We start from the raw sequence: 17,627 nt of genomic DNA, 5'->3' as shown, positions 1-17,627 counted from the left end.
GGCACCTCCGTCGCTCAGTCAGTTAAGCATATGACTCTTGATCTCAGCTCAGGTCTTGGTCTCAAGTCATGAGTTCAAGTCCCACATTGGGCTCCATGCCCAGCATGGGGCCTATTTAAAAAAAAAGACATCAAGAAGGAGGGGTAAAGAGTAAAATTTGTAGGAAGTTCTGTATTTTATGTGAAATAATACAATGTTAAACTCAAATAAACTATGAGAGGTTAGTTGTTCCTAGAACAACTAGTTAAAAAGAAATATATAAAGGAGGGGTAAAGAGTAAAATTTGTAGGAAGTTCTGTATTTTATGTGAAATAGTACAATGTTAAACTCAAATAAACTATGAGAGGTTAGTTGTTCCTAGAACAACTAGTTAAAAAGAAATATATAAAGAAATATAACTAAAAAACAATAGATGAAATAAAACTGAATGCTAAATTACTTAGATCACCTGAAATTTGAGAGAAAAGGATGAAAAGAGGAAAACTAAAGAGATAATGGCAAACATGAAAAAATAATAAATACAAATACAAAAATAATTTAATAATTTTGAGTGTTCCAATTAAAAGGCAGAGACTGATGTAAAAGCAGAAAACAACTATATCTCACCTATAAGAGATGCATTTTAAATAGCCACAGATAAATTGAAAGTAAATGAGTAGAAAAACATACGCCATAGAAACAATAAGGATAAGAAGTCTAGATTGACTATATTATTGTCAAATAAAATAGTTAAACAGGCCTTATGACAAAGAGTGTTACTAGAAATAAAGAACTTTTCATAATGGTAAAAGAAAAATTCATCAGGAAGACCTAAAAGTTATTTGCTATGAACCTAATAACACAATTATTCTCAAAATAGATAAAACAAAAATTGGAAGAATTACAAGAAGAAATAAACATTACCAGAAGTGTAATAAGAGATTTCAATATCTGTCTTTCAACAGTTGATAAAAATATTACACAGAAATTATCAATGCATATAAGATTTAACAACATTAGCAACCACTTAACCTAACTGCTGTGTATACAACATTATACCTAACAAGTACAGAATATACATTCTTTTGTATTCACATTGTACATTCATCAAGAGGGACCATAAGTTGGCTCTAAAGCAAATATCAATAAATAGGATCAACACATTGCAGAGTATATTTTATGATTACAACAGAATTAAATTATCAATCCCAAATAATATTTAGGAAACCCAAAAATTTTGAAATTAAACAACATACATCTAAATAATTATGAGTCAACCAAGAAATCACCCACAAAAAATAGAAAACATTTTGAGTTAAATTTTAACAAAAATAACACACCGAACTTTTTGGAATACAGTCAAAGTTGTGCTCAGAGCAGATACTTAGAAACCTAAATGCTTTCAAAGAAGAAATATCTAAAATCAATTAAAGAATGTTCTATATTAAGAAACTAGTAAAAAAAAAAAAAAAAAAGAAAGAAAGAAAGTAAACCTAAAACGAGTAGGAAGAAATTATAAAGAGCATAAATTAGCAAAATAGAAAATAGACAAACAATGAGGAGATGTAATAAAACCAAAATCTGGTAGTTTAAAAAGATCTACAAAATTGACAAACCACATAGCTAGACTGATCAAGAAATAAAAAGAAAAAACACAAATAATGAATATCAGAAATAAGAAGGTCACTATCACTTTAGATAATCACTATAGATCTTAAGAGATCAAAACTAAGACAAGGTAATATTATAAAAAAAATTATTCCAGAAAATAAAAATGTCAATGAATGCACCAATTATTTGAAAAATAAAAATTCAGAAAATGACTTTAAGAATAAAATATCTGAATGTATTTAATAAAGAAATATAATTTGTTATGAAAAGCTTAACACAAATTTCCAGACCCAGATAATTTCACTGGTGATTTCTACCCAACCAAATTCAAGGAAGAATTCTTACATAAAACTTTCTATTTTCACAAAATGGAAAAGGATAAAAACCTAAACAATGGTTTAAACCAGGACAAACCTGTCACCAAAACCAGACAAAGACACTGTTTTTGACAAACCCATGACCATCATGAACATAGGCACAAATAAAATCCAATATATAAAAACATAATACAGTATGATTAAATGTATTTTATCCTGGCAGCTCGGGTGGCTCAGCAGTTTAGCGCCGCCTTCAGCCCAGGGTGTGATCCTGAAGACTCAGGATTGAGTCCCATGTCCGGCTCCCTGCATGGATCCTGCTTCTCCCTCTGCCTGTGTCTCTGCCTCTCTCTGTCTCTCTCTCTCTCTCATGAATAAATAAATTTTTTTAAAAAGTATTTTATCCTAATAATGCAAGATGAGCTTAACATTCAATAGTTACTCAAAGTAAATTATATTACATAATATAGGAGAAAAATATGATCTTTTAATAGATGCACCCATTCATGATTTAAAACAAAACTCTCAGTAACATGAGGATGGGACTTAATTCAATAAATAATTTTAATGAAAAGCCAATAGCTAACATCTAACATCAAAATTAATGAAGAAAAATTGAATGATTTCCCTATAAAATTGGAATTGAGGCAAAGATATCCACTTTGCTACTTGTATTCATAGACAAGAAAAAAGCCATGAAGATCAGAAAGGAAGAAGGAAGTCACGTCTTACTATAGATGATATAACTGTTAATACAGAAAATTCCAAAGATGCTACAGTTTCAACTGTGAAAAATAATAAGTGAACTTGTCAAGATGGCAAACTAAATATTTATATATCTATATATCAGCAGTGAATATTTAGAAAGTACAGTTTCTAAAAAATAATTTACAATAGCACCAAAAATAAAATACTTAGGAGTTACTCTAATAAAATGTGTCCACAAACTCTACAAAGAAAATTAAAACATTGCTGAAGGAATTTATAGAACTCCTTAATAAATAGGGAGATTATCTTCTTCATAAATAGGAAGGCTCAATGTTATAAAGATATCAATTCTTCCCAAGTTTACCTGTAGATTCAAAACAATCCCAATCAAAATTTCGGGAGCTTTTTTGTTTATTCTTTTTTGTAGAAATTGGTAAGTTGATGCTAAAATTTATACAGAAATGTGAAGGACCTAGAAGAACTAAACTTTTTTTTTTTTTTTTTTTTAAGAAGAGGAACCAAGTTGGAAATTCCCCCTACTAATTTTAAGACTTATTATAAAACTATGGTAATCAAAACAGTTTGGTATTTGGGAAATAAAAGATGTACACAAATGGAATAGAAGAGACAAACTAGAAAGAGACTCATACATACATGGCCAACTAATTTTTTACAAAGATATGAAGGCAATTCACTATTCATAGCAAAGTCTTTACAACAAATGATGCTCAGACAATCAGATGAATTTAAGGAAAAAAACTATTTCAATCCAACATCACACCAAACACAAAAGTTAACTTGAAGTTGTTCATAGACCTAAATGTAAAACCAACCACGAAATTTCTAGAAGAAAGCATAGAGAAAAAATCTTTTGAATTTGAGTAGGCTAAGATTTCTTATATAGGACATTAAAAGTATAAGCCAAAAAGAGAAAACTTTGATAAATTGGACTCGATCAAACTGAACTTTCTGCTCATTGGAATATACTGTTAAACAAACAAACAAAACCCCTAAAGGTTACAGACTGAAAAAAAAGATTCAGGACATACATGTCAAACAAAGAACTATTATACAAAATATATCAAGAAATTTTATAATAATTAGAAGAAAAACTATGCAATAAAAAATAAGCAAAAGATTTAAAGAAATATTTCATAAAAGAAGATCTATTAATGAAAAAAAGATATACAAATGAAAAACACGGGAAAAGATGCTGAACAACATGAATCATCACTGACTTGTAGAGCAAAACCATAATGAGATACTGCTATATGAACCTTAGAACACCCAAATCAAAAAACAAAAACAAAACAAAACTGAAGACATTGAGTTTTGATGAAAATGTAGAGCAACTTCAACTCTCATACCCAAATGGTGGTAATGCGAAATAATACAACCACTTTACAAAACACGTACTTTGCACAAGATTCCCACAACCCTACCTCTAAGTATTTACCCAAGATAAATGAAAATGTATGTCCACACAAATGTCTGAGGTGAATATTTATAGTCACTTTATTCATGGTTGCCCCAAACTGGAATGATCTAAAAGATCCATCAAGTATTGAATGGATGAATCAATTATGATATATTCATGCAATGGAATATATCTCAGCAATAACAAGACATGAATTACTGATGCACCCATCAACACAGAGGAATCTCAAATGGATTATGCTAAATGAAAAAAGCTGGATTCAAAATATACTATGTAGCTCCATTTATATGATATTCTGGACAGGATGAAACTGAAGGATAGAGCTGTGGTTTCTATGGATTTGGAGTAAGGGAAAAAAAAGATTGACTAGAAAAAAAACACATCAGAACCTTTTCAGTTTGGTAAAAATATTACATATTTTGTTTACATTTATCAAAGCTATACAAATTAAAAGGGTAAATTTAAATTCATGTCATTTATTCTACATGTAAATTACACTTCGAGAATCTGACCTTAAAAACATATATATCCAGTAATTCCATTCTAGGTATACATCTAAGAGAAATGAGAACATACATCTGCACAAAGACTTGTTCAGAAATGTTCATGCCAGTTCTTGTGTGCAATAGCAAAAACCTGAAAACAATCCAAATGTCTATCAATGAGTAACTGTATAAATGAAATGAAGTATATAAATACAAAGAAATGCTACTCAGCAAAAGAAAAAAAATAAGCTATTGTCATAGAGGGGGTGGGGATGGCGCAAAAGGCACAAGGAAACTTTTTAGGGTGACGGATATGTGTGCTCTCTTGATTATGGTGATTGTTTCATGGGTGTATAGGTATGTTAATATTCATCAAATTTTACATTTTAAACATGCATAGTTTGTTGTGTATAAATCAATATCTTAATGGAATAAAGGAAAGATTGTTTCAGGACGTGTAGGATGAGGCTGAGATCCTGCGTTTCTAACACGTTCCTAAGCATCTGTCTTCCTGGTCTCCAGACAACACTTCGAGAAGCAAGACTGTAAGAGATAAAGTAGCCAATCATTCATCTCTAGTCTCCAAGTGTTATCTTTAATAATCCTAGAGGTTACAGACCGTAATCTTATCACTTTGTCTCTGATCACACAAAATTTCCTTAAAGATGAACAATTTATGATTATGCCATCAGCTTAAGGATCTCTACAAAATAGCAATCATATTATGACTATTTCTTCCTTTGGGAGAGTAAAAACATTATTCTACTGCTCAATGTCCATTATATTTAAAGGACTAAAGGACAGATTCCTTCTAGGTTTAAGGCACAGAAACAAATTTAATAACCCTCATAATGAAATGAAAGTTCTGATGTTCATCATTTTGGGGGAACTTCAGAAGCAATGCGTGTGTAGAATATTTTCATTTTCTTTCATCAGGATTTGGCTTTGCATGTATGCATGTATGTGTGTGCACACAAGTGTTGGGGTGTAGCGGGGAAAAGGGAAAGTGTATAAAAATCTCTCCCTTTGTTTTCACACAATTTCTTGATTTTTAAATTTATTTTATTAAAATCAGATAGTTTTTTAAATCTGTATTTTCATTGTGAAATGACTCATATTGTTTTTGGAAGTAAGGAAATAAGTAATGAATAAATCATTAAAAAGGCATTAAGCTAGGTATCAGATGTTCCTCGCTTCATTTAAGTTAATTCCTCTTTCCTAGGCTGTCTAACTTTGAAGAGAGCCTTGGTTATCCTAATTTATCAAAAATCCAATGGCCACTGACATTAACACAGCAAACTCTGCTATCATTTTATTATTCCAATCCTTGAATAGTCCCTAGGGGACTGTATTTCATATATATGTACACATACATGTATATATATGTATATATATATATATATAAATACACATATATTTTATATATGCATATATATGACATATTTTATAAATACATATATAATATAGTCTGTTTGATAAATTGATATGCCCATTTTGACATCATCTATAACAGGCAATTACTGATATAATCAGATATGATTATATTTATCTAACTAAATTGATTTTATCTCAAGGACCCATTATCCTTGATAGCAGAAAACTGTATGTAGGATTCCAGGTAAATTCAATCACTTCAGAGTTTTCTCGGTAATTTTAGTATACATAATGGCCATAATTCAGTGTTGCCTGGAAATCCATTAGACTTGTCCCTCTTCAAGGCAACAGGATATAGATCAAAACTGAAGTCCCCTTAACGTTAAGGTCCTCAAACTTTTGGGGAAGTTCTATTAGTGCTTATCTTAGAACTAAACCCAAAGGACTAAGGCATATCTTGGGGTCTCTTCCCAGAGAGATCTCATCTCTCTTCCTTTCCCAAAAATACTGCTCTTCTCCCCAGCTGGGAAGATCCTATCTGTTCTAATCCGGTGGGAATAATTATTTTTGATCAATCAGTGGCATTGTTATATCCTGAAAGACATTCTTCTATATCAACTTTTAAAGCCAGAACCTCAATTCTTGCTGCTGAGAGGTCCCAGGATATGGCAACTGAAAAGTCTTTCCTTTCATTTGGGGAATATAAATAATAGTGAAAGGGAATATAAGGGAAGGGAGAAGAAATGTGTGGGAAATTGCTAACTCTGGGAAACGAACTAGGGGTGGTAGAAGGGGAGGAGGGTGGGGGGTGGGAGTGAATTGGTGACGGGCACTGGGGGTTATTCTGTATGTTAGTAAATTGAACACCAATAAAAAATAAATAAAAAAAAAATAAAAGTTACATCTTATATAGTGGAATATTACCCAACCATTAGAAAGGATGAATAACCACCATTTGCTTCAACGTGGATGGAACTGGAAGGTATTATGCTGAGTGAAGTAAGTCAATTGGAGAAGGACAATCATTATATGGTTTCACTTATACAGGAAATATAAAAAATAATGAAAGAGATTATAGGCAAAAGGAGGCAAAATGAGTGGGAAAAATTAGAGAGGGTGACAAAACACAAGAGACTCCTAACTCTGGGAAACAAACAAGGGATAGTGGAAGGGGAGGTGTGTGGGGGGATGGGGTGCCCCGCAGTGCTTGTCACCCAGTCACCCCATCCTCCCCACTCACCTCCCCAATTAATGAATAAATATTAAGAAATTCCTCTTTGGGTACTTGATGGGATGAGCACTGGGTGTTATACTATATGTTGGCAAATTGAACTTCAATAAAAAATATATATCTAAAAAAATTTTTAAAAATAAAAGTTATATCTTCCAGAGACTTCAAGAGTTTATTTGGAAATCACAGGATGAGCACTGCCTGTCTTTTTTTCTTAGGATTTCTTAGGATACAGCTCTCATCTCTACCATTAAAAAATGTACTATGGAACAAAAAAAGACAACTAGGAGGATTGTGAAGAGTAGTCAAAACTTGGAGAAGTGACCTGTATGGAGATCAACACCCCTGTCTCTGTTGCTCTTCTCCCCCTCCCTCTCTCTTTCCTACTGCACCCCTCTCCCCTCATCCCCTAAACTTCGCCCTGAGGACAGGCCTTAGTCATGGTGCAAATGCAGGCCTGGCAACTGGATCAGCAGCAGAAACCACACTGACTTTCTAGAGAAATTGAGGAAAGGAGTGCCAGCAGGGTAATGAGCAAGGGAGAAATACAGAAAAGAGGACCAGAAAAAAATAAACTCCTCTTCGTGGGCATGAAACCACAGAGGTCTCCACATCGATCCTAAACTGTGTGCATAGTACAAACCCAAAGCAGTGTAGTAAAGGCTAAGAAAACTGAAATTATATTTGAATTAGTCATAAAAGTCTCTGCCTAAAACCTGAAGCAGACATCATCAACAGAAAGGATTTTTATAACTGAATAACAGGAAAACGAACATCTCAATAAAAATGGCAAAGTATTTAAACAGGCCCTTCACAAAAGATATACAAATGCTTAATGAACACATGAAAAAATGCTAAATATCATTATCATGGAAATACAAAATAAACAACAACATACCACTACATAACTATAATGTATAGAGTTAAAACGACAGAAAATACTAAGTGCTGGTGATGGTGAAACAGCAGGAACTCTCATACACTGCTGATAAAATCACTCTGCAAAACCAGTTTCAGTTTATTTTTCTATACAGTTGAACATACATCTACCATGTGGCCTTACTATGCTACTTCAAGGTATTTAACAAAGAAAACTGAGAACACATGACCATACAAAGACTATGCATGAATGTTCATACCAGCATTATTTTTTCTAGACCTAAAACTAGAAAAAAAAACCCCCAATATCCATCAAGAGATGAAGAAGAGATAAACTATGGTATGTCCAGACAGTAGAATACACTCAGCCATAAAAAGGAGTAATCTATGGATTCATACAACAATTTGAATGAATCTCAAATTAATACACTGAGCCAGAGAAATCAGATCAAAAAATATATATATTTGATTGTGCCATTTACAAAATATTCTAGAAAGTACAAATTAATCTATAGTGATATAAAGCAGGTCTTGTGTTTGCCCTGAGTTGAGTATGGGGGACGGGTGATGAAACTATTTATTATCTAGATTGCTATGAGTATTTCATGGTTGAACACATATGAAATTGCACACATTAAATATGCACAATTTGTTGTCACTTATACCTCAATAAAATTGTAAAAAAAAAAACAGCAAATGCACACATTTATGTATACACATACAAATATACTATTCAGAATACATAAAACATTTGACATTTCTTTCTTTTTTTAAGATTTTATTTATTTATGAGAAACACACACACACAGAGAGGCAGAGACATAGGCAGAGGGAGAAGCAGGCTCTCCACAAGGAGCCAGATGTGGGACTCGATCCCGGATTCCGAGATCAGGACCCGAGCCAAAGACAGATGCTCAACCACTGAGCCATCCAGCGTCCCCTTGGCATTTCACACTGATTATTATGCACTATGGTTAAGGGCGGGGCCTCTAGAATTATTTGCCCTGAATGAGAAATCCAACTACTTATTAGCTATGTGGCAGGGAGCAAGGTAATTATCCTGTCTGAGCCTCAGGTTAACTGTTTATGGAATAGGAATAAAAATGTTACCCACAAAAAGTAAACTACAAGTTTCAATTGGATTTAATCTAAAAACCACTTTCCTTAATATGACTTACAAAGACCTGCATGGCCTTTCCTCTTCCTGTATTTTCAGCTTCATTTATCACCATTCCACATTTTAGTCCAGACACATGCCATATTCTTTTGTCCTTCTGTGCCTTATCTAAAACACTTGGGACCAGTTACTGTGCAGAAGTCACAGAGTAGATTTTTGTAAGTAACACAGAGCATATATTACATATTATCTAATACCCTACTGGGGTTTGGAGAAGCAATCTCTAATCAAACACACTGATGTTTAGGTTTAAAATCATAAACCATATTTAAATATTTACCCATCAGACAAATAGACCATAAAAAGCTTCTCATGTGTGCCAATAGGCTTTAGCCGTTACATATGTCAGGATCAGTTCAAGTTTTCCTGACAAGTTTCTCAAATATATCTTCATGGTTTTGACGATTTCACAATACCTAATACAAGATTGTCCACCTATCTTTCTTTCATGTCGAGTTCCTTGCCCCATAGGCCTTCTCTCACTTCATATTCTCTATCTAGTCTGGCTCAGCCATGACCAAATTTTTGGTACAACCTATGTACATAGGATCCTAAATTTTTACTTCTAGCCTGAAATTCACTCAGTATATAAGTGTTTACTTGGCATTTCCACACAGAAGTCTCATAGATAGTCCAACTTTTCATATTCAAAACTAAACTCTTGATTTCCTCTGCCCATCCTGCTCCTCTTCCCATCTTCCTCATCTTAACCCTTGAAACCTCCATTTGTCCAGGTGCTCAAACCAAAATGTCATAGCATCCTTGATTTCCTTAGTGGTCCGATCTGAAAATGTGTGTGATATCCTTGATTTTTCAAGTCTTCTTCCAAGCCATTATTCAAATAATGGTCAGAGTGACCTTTCTAAAACAATTTGAATTCTATCATTTCTTGGCTTAAAACCCTTCAATAAGTGTTCTAGTGCCTGCTGTCCTCTCAGCTCCCAATTTGCCTTCTAGTCATGATTGTCAAGGCCACTGGCTTTCTTTCTTTTTTTCCCTTCCCCACTTGACTAACTCCTCTTCTTCCTTCTTTTGTCACCCTAATGCTCACTTCCTTAGGAAACTTTTCCTGACATCCCAATACAAATCAGGACTATGATATAGATAGACCCCCCAATGCTTTCTCCTAGAATGCACATATATGTAATAGCAAATAGTTCAAACAGTAAGATACCAAAAATAGTTTTAGTGGTATTTTTTAGAGAACCATTTTAGTGATAAAAATCACACTTTTATTCTATTTTCAGAAAATTCAGAAGAGAACACTTCAATTCCTTAGCAACTTCAGATTTCCCTCTAAAAATGTTGAGATATGCAACTGGGAAGAGATTAAAGTTTTAGTAGAAGAAACTAATGGATAAAACATTAATAGATGACATGTGAAAAAGAAAAGGAAGGGGGAACGCCTGGGAAATCTAAGCAGGTTACTCTACTGCTTGTTGACTCTTCCCTGAGAATAAAGACCATTGTATAGTCTCAGAAAGCTGTTTAAATCCATGCTTGACACTATTTTTGTGCCCCTCTCCCAAACGTCTAACCCAGGGGCACTTGGGTGGCTCAGTCAGTTAAGCGTGTCTGCCTTGGGTTCAGATCATGATCTCAGGATCCTGGGGTTGAGTTCTTCATCAGGCTCCCTGCTTAGCAGGGGGTCTATTTGAAGATTCTCTATCCCTCTCCCTCTGCCCTGCCCTCCTGCCTGCTCATGACTGCTCGCTCTCTCTCTAAAATAAATAAATAAAATCTTAAAAAAAGATTTAACCCATTTGTACCTTACTTTCTTCATGTTTAAATGGATGGTTGCCATCCATCTGATCTATTTCCCAAAGTTATTCTGAGAACCAAAAAGGATAACAAATAAAAAAGTAATCCTAATTGTAAATTGTAGCAAATTGTGAATTAATCCAGTGACTCAGAGTGAGGACATCATAATTATAAGAGCTAACATTAACTATTCCAAATATCTATCTCTGGGGCAAGAACATTGCTAAATTTATGCTTATTCTCAGTACATTTTGTATATAAGGTGTCAGTAAAGTCTGAAATGCCTCTCCCCACTTCTGCTCTGTATCTGAGAGCCTGTCCCCACTTCCTTGCCTTTCTCCTAGGATGGTCAGTATATGCACATCATAAATGATTCCAGAAGGACATCTGGGTGGCACAGTCAGTTGAGCATCTGCCTTCGGCCCAGGTCATGATCCCAGGGTCCTGGGATCGAGTCCCACATCCCTACATCAGGTTCTCTGCTCAGTGGGGAGTCTGCTTCTCCCTCTGCCCTTCCCCTGCCTGTGATCTCTCTCTCTCTCTCTCTCTCTCTCTCTCAAATAAATAAATAAAAATCTTTTAAAAAGTAAATACATGATTCCAGAAGAAAGAGCAAAGCTTACCATTTCTTATGTAGTGCCGAAACATGTTAAGCATGCTTTTGTGGTTGTTTTTCATAGAATTGTGATAGGATGCTATATAGTTTTCTATTGCTGCTATAACAAATTAACTTAAAACAACATCCAGTTATTAAATGACAAATTCTATAGGATGGAAGTTCAACATGGGTCCCACTGAGCTAAAATTGCGATGTCAGCAGATCTGCGTTTCCTACTAGGGGCTTGAGAAGATTCTGCTTCTACGTGTATTGGGTCTATTGGGAGAATTCGGCTCCTTGTATTGTGCTTATAAAATTTTGGTTCCTGGCTCAATGCGGGCTGTTGGCTGGAGGTTGTTTTCAGCTTCTGAAGAGCAATCACATTCCCTGGCTTGTGACTCTCTTCTATCACCTACAAAGTAAGTCCTCATATTTAAAATCTCTCTGACTTTTCTTTCTGCCCCAGCTCTTCTGTCTCCGGTGAGAGAAAGTTCTTTGCTTATAAGAGCTCATGTAAGTGAAGTGAACTCTCATGGATTTTCTACATAATCTCCCTATCTTAAAGTCTGTAACCTTAATTATATCTATTCATTAAACCATACATATATGGGACTCCTCTATATGAATTCCTTTTGTCATGTAAATTAACATATTTACAGGTTCCAGGGATTACAGCGTGGAAGTATTTGGAGAGCAATTATTTTGTCTGCCACACAGTTTCTGTATTATATGCTTATGAATTTTTCCTACCAAATGGGACATTATTGGAAGCAAGAGTACATATATATTTGAATAGATATGTTGATATTGCATGGATGATGCTGACAGCAAATACTCAGCTCTTTGATTTATTAAGTCCATGCCAATGGCCTGTATGTGTGCATGGAGACAGAAAAGAGAAAGCATTAAAGACTTGGCCAGTTCTCCTGGAAAATGGAATGAGTCTATTTTTTATTATTTTGTGATTAGTTGTAAGTTCCTAAAGTTTGTATTCAAATAAGCAAGGCAAAAGGATATTTATTTATTTTTTTATTTTTTTTAAATTTTTTTTTTTATTTATTTATGATAGTCACACACAGAGAGAGAGAGAAAGAGAGGCAGAGACACAGGCAGAGGGAGAAGCAGGCTCCATGCACCGGGAGCCCGACGTGGGATTCGATCCCGGGTCTCCAGGATCACGCCCTGGGCCAAAGGCAGGCGCCAAACCGCTGCGCCACCCAGGGATCCCGCAAAAGGATATTTAGTTTTAAACTTTCTTATATAATAGAAAAGAAACAGAGGACTTCTCAGCTCTTTTGATTCAAGAATAACTTTTAGGAATTACTTTGTGTGTACAAGTCACAGTTTGTGAAAGAAGCTAAAGGAAACATAGGAAATAAAGAGATAGGCACTTTGATGACATAAAAGGAACAGAGCTCAAGGAATGCACCTTTGAAGAGAAGTTCCTCAGGCCTGATATCTAGAACTTGTAATATTTATTAGCAACAATAAAATTGCTCGCTTGGAGCCCAAGTTAATATGGTTAATCCATCTGATCAGACTATAAACTCCAAGATTGTGTGCACATTCACAGCAGGGCTCATGTAATGGGGAAACAGCAAAGAAAAATAAAAGTATATATCCTGTAAATGATAAAATAGGACAATTGAATGTGCCTAATCTGTATTATGAGATAGAAAACTCAAGAGAAAAGATACTTTGCAGAATTCAAAGAAGGGAGAATATTTCTACAGAAGTATTAGGAAATAAATTTTGCATGGTTGGTAGTTTTGAAAAATGTATATTATGGAGCACCTTGTTACTTACTTTGACTTTGGAGTTCAGAGTTTAGACCCAACAAAATAGTCTGTCCATGTGTATTTAGACTTTTAATGTCTTTAAGAGAAATTCTCTGGTTTTTATTTATTCTTAAAATAAGATATTTCATCTATAAGAATAGCATTTATATTCTATTGAACTGTTCATGTATCCAATTTTTATCATGTCATTTTAAAAAGTGATGAATTTTTTATGCATGATTCCATTTAAAAAACCCATATCTATAGGAATAGAGAGGAGAAAATGAAAACATGGATTTAAAGAATGACCTTGCCTGAAAGTCTTCTACACCATTCTTGGTACTATATATTTGTTGAGAAAATAACCCTTTTTATCAGACCTTTCAAATTTGTTAGCCTAGAATAGTACATACTTATTATCATTTTTTTAATTTTTGGCTACAATACTGACCTTTAAAAATAATGAACCTTATATATCTTTACTCTTTCATTTTTACTGCATCTTTAAACCTATCCTTTTATCTTTCATCGCAATTTTCAAAACCCAGATCCCTTTATTTAGTGATCTCACAATTTTCTTCTATTGGTAATTAATGAATTGCTCTGATATCTTTTTCAAATCTTACTTTCTGCTATCCTTTAAGTTTCTTTTATTTCCTAGCTTTTTGAATTGAATGCTTAATTTATTTTCAAGTTTTCTTGCATGAAAACATTTAAAGCTATTGATTCTTCTCTAACTACAGAATTTGTCACATTCTCTATGGTTTAAATTGCAGTGTAATTAATTCCTGTGATTTCCTATAGAGTCAAACATTAAAGTTTGGGTTACTCCTTTATCCCAAGAGTTATTTAAAAAGATTTTCAAAATTTCCAAGTGGTTTTGTTTTATATTTGCTGAGTTTTTATTTGAAACTCCGTTGCTAGTTGCATCTTCTCTATGGGTTCTGTATGATTTGTGTTAATAGTATTCCTTTATGTTTTGTCGTGTTGCTGCTATGGGAAAGAGAATCTATCCTTCTGCATTTTCTGAATAGTTACCATCAGCATGTAGACAAGCTCTTGGTTTTTATATATTAACTTTGTGATCAACCAACATACTAGTCTAGTAGTTTTCAGTTGATTAATATTTTGGATTATCTAGTATATATTCCCATTATCTGCACATGATACTTATTTTCTGTTCTCTTTTCTAATGTTTACTTGTTATTTTATCCTCTTGACTATTTGCTATTTGCATTGACTAATACTTTTAGAACTTTCAGGAAAACTACATAGCATTGTTGCCTCATTTCTGATTTCAATGAGAATGTTCTGAATATCTCAGAGATGAATGTGTTAAGGAAGCATCTATCTATTCCTATGTCACCAACAATGAAACATACCTGAATTGACCTATTAATATGGTGAATTACATAAATATATTAATACTTTCCCCGTGTTAAATAATCCCCACATTCTGAGTAAATCTTGTTTAGCTGTGGTAAATTAATCTTTTAATGCACCACTGGATTCTCTTACTAACATTTTATTTGGGATTTATATATTAAAATCTTTGGGGATTTTCTTTCTTGTCTTCTATTTTTGAGTCTCAGCCTCTTGCCAATTTCCTAAAATGAAATCAGCAGCTCTCATTCTCTTTCTATGTTTTGGAACAGTTTAAGTAGTATCAAAACTATCAGGCCTTGGGGATCCCTGAGTGCCTCAGCGGTTTAGGACCTGCCTTCGGCCTGGGGTGTGATCCTAGATTCCCGGAATCAAGTCCCACGTCGGGGTCCCTGCATGGAGCCTGCTTCTCCCTCTGCCTGTGTTTCTGCCCCCTCCCTCTCGCTCTCTCTTTCTATGTGTCTCTCATGAATAAATAAATAAAATCTTAAAAAAAAAACTATTAGGTCTTTACATATTTGAAATAATTCACTATGAAATTAACTTGACCAGGGAATAAATTTAAGGGAAAGGAGATAGTTATTGAGATAGATTCTGTCTCCGATTTTATGAAACCCTTCCCAATATTTGGGCCTAGCTAAGAAGAAAACAGAAAATTTTATCATCTTAGTGATTTATTATTTTACAAAATTATTATTTGTCAAATTTAATATTTATTTGCCAGATCCGAGGCCTTCTTTTCCACTGAACGTAGGAGGTAACAATCAGAATCAAATATATGGAGAAATGAGGCTGGAGCTGCGGGCCCTTTTTCTGCCCATGGTGTCTCAGATTCATTCTTAAGGAACTGAGAACTTAATCTTCCAAAATGTTAAAAAGACCATCTTATGCCCCACCTCCCACCCCAGCTCCTGCAACACAAATGCCCAGCACACCAGGGTTTGTGGGATACAATCCATACAGTCATCTCGCCTACAACAACTACAGGCTGGGAGGGAACCCGGGCACCAACAGCCGGGTCACGGCATCCTTTGGGGGATTCCAAAACCCCCAAAGCCACCAGATAAGCCGCTGATGCCCTACATGAGGTACAGCAGAAAGGTCTGGGACCAAGTACAAGCTTCCAACCCTGACCTAAAGTTGTGGGAGATTGGCAAGATTATTGGTGGCATGTGGCGAGATCTCACTGATGAAGAAAAACAAGAATATTTAAATGAATATGAAGCAGAAAAGATAGAGTACAATGAATCTATGAAGGCCTAGCATAACCCCCCCTCATACCTTGCTTACACAAATGCAAAAAGTCGTGCAGTTCGACAGAGACAGTCTCGCATGGAGAAAGGAGAACCTTACCTGAGCATTCAGCCTGCTGAAGATCCAGATGATTATGATGATGGCTTTTCAATGAAGCCTACAGCCACCACCCGTTTCCAGAGAAACCACCGCCTCATCAGTGAAATCCTTGGAGTGTGGTGCCAGACGTTCGGTCAGTTGTCACAAGAGCTAGAATGCAGGTCCTCAAATGACAGGCCCAGTCCTTAATGGTTCATCAGCGAAAACTAGAAGCTGAACTTCTTCAGATAGAGGAGCGCCACCAGGAAAAGATGAGGAAGTTTCTAGAAAGCACAGATTCATTTAACAATGAACTTAAAAGGTTGTGCGGTTTGAAAGTAGAAGTGGATATGGAAAAGATTGCCGCTGAAATTGCACAGGCAGAAGAACAGGCTCGCAAAAGGCAAGAGGAGAGGGAGAGAGAAGCAGCAGAGCAAGCTGAATGTAGTCGGAGCAACACGGTTCCCGAGGAAGAGCCAGCTGCTAGGGAGAAGGAGAAGGCCGAGGAAAGCATCCCTATGGAGACAGAGGAGACACACCTTGAAGAAGCAACAGAAAGCCAACAGAATGGTGAAGAAGGCACGTCTACTCCTGAGGACAAGGAGAGTGGGCAGGACGGCGTGGACAGTATGACCGAGGAAGGGACCAGTGATAGTAACACTGGCTCAGAGAGCAACAGTGCAACCGTGGAGGAGCCACCCACAGACCCCACACCAGAAGACGAGAAGAAAGAATAAATGTTGCCTTGTATTATGTGTTCTAAATACTTTTTTAAATGAAAAAAATATATATATTTTTTGAGTTTTAATGGTGAAAAAAAGAATCAAATATATATAATTAAAAATGTATTCATTTAACAAATATTTTTTGCAGTTCTTACTAGACATTATGCTATGTGGCAGAGACAAAGTGATTAGATATGACCATTGTCCTCATAAAGGTTAGAGTCTAGTAGAGGAGACAGCCATTTAACAAATATCTACACAGATATTACCAGTTGGTAGAAATGTGAATGGAACATTCTTATCTTATATAAGATAAGAACATTCTTATCTTAAGGAGAATCCTGGATTTGCGAGGTAAGTTTAGGATTGGTTAGTCAGGCTTTTCTTAGGTGAGTAAGTGACATTGAAGTTGAGATTTACAATTGAGAGTTTGGGAAACAAACGTGTAGGAAAGAGTACTCCAATCAGATGTTATAGCATGGGAAAGGCCCCACGCTGGGAAACAACTTGGTATTCTCAAGGAACTGAAAGGAGTCAGAAAGACTCATCACAATGAACAAGTACAAAATCAAGAGTGGTGTTAGATGAGGCTAGAGTCCTAGGCAACGGGAAAGCCTCACAGCTTTCCTCTCCCTTCCTGTGACCTAGGGTTCCTGATATTTGCCCCTTGGCAGACAGTCAAGAGGTCAAATAAGTCCACTCTAGGGAAGTGATATTTAAGCTGAGCACTCAAAATGAACAGAATGTGTAATTCTTTGTTGCTTTGGAAGCTTCTGGTTAATTGGAATAATGCTTCTATTCTCTAACCTAAATGACTGTTCGTGTTAGGAACCCATAAGGACAGCATCAGG

General features: G+C 35.1%; 1 long non-coding RNA gene and 1 pseudogene across 1 annotated transcript in view; one reads left to right on the top strand and one right to left on the bottom strand.

Moving 5' to 3' along the window:
• The window catches only part of LOC144308680 (uncharacterized), a 123,967-nt gene that overhangs the window by 90,828 nt on the left and 15,512 nt on the right, over nucleotides 1–17,627 (bottom strand). The window lies entirely within an intron of this gene.
• Nucleotides 15,547–16,800, top strand: LOC144308679 (SWI/SNF-related matrix-associated actin-dependent regulator of chromatin subfamily E member 1 pseudogene; annotated as a pseudogene).

The sequence above is a fragment of the Canis aureus genome, chromosome X (genome assembly GCF_053574225.1).
Source record: "Canis aureus isolate CA01 chromosome X, VMU_Caureus_v.1.0, whole genome shotgun sequence".
Classification (NCBI taxonomy): domain Eukaryota; kingdom Metazoa; phylum Chordata; class Mammalia; order Carnivora; family Canidae; genus Canis; species Canis aureus.
This window is presented reverse-complemented; position numbering and strand designations above follow the sequence as displayed.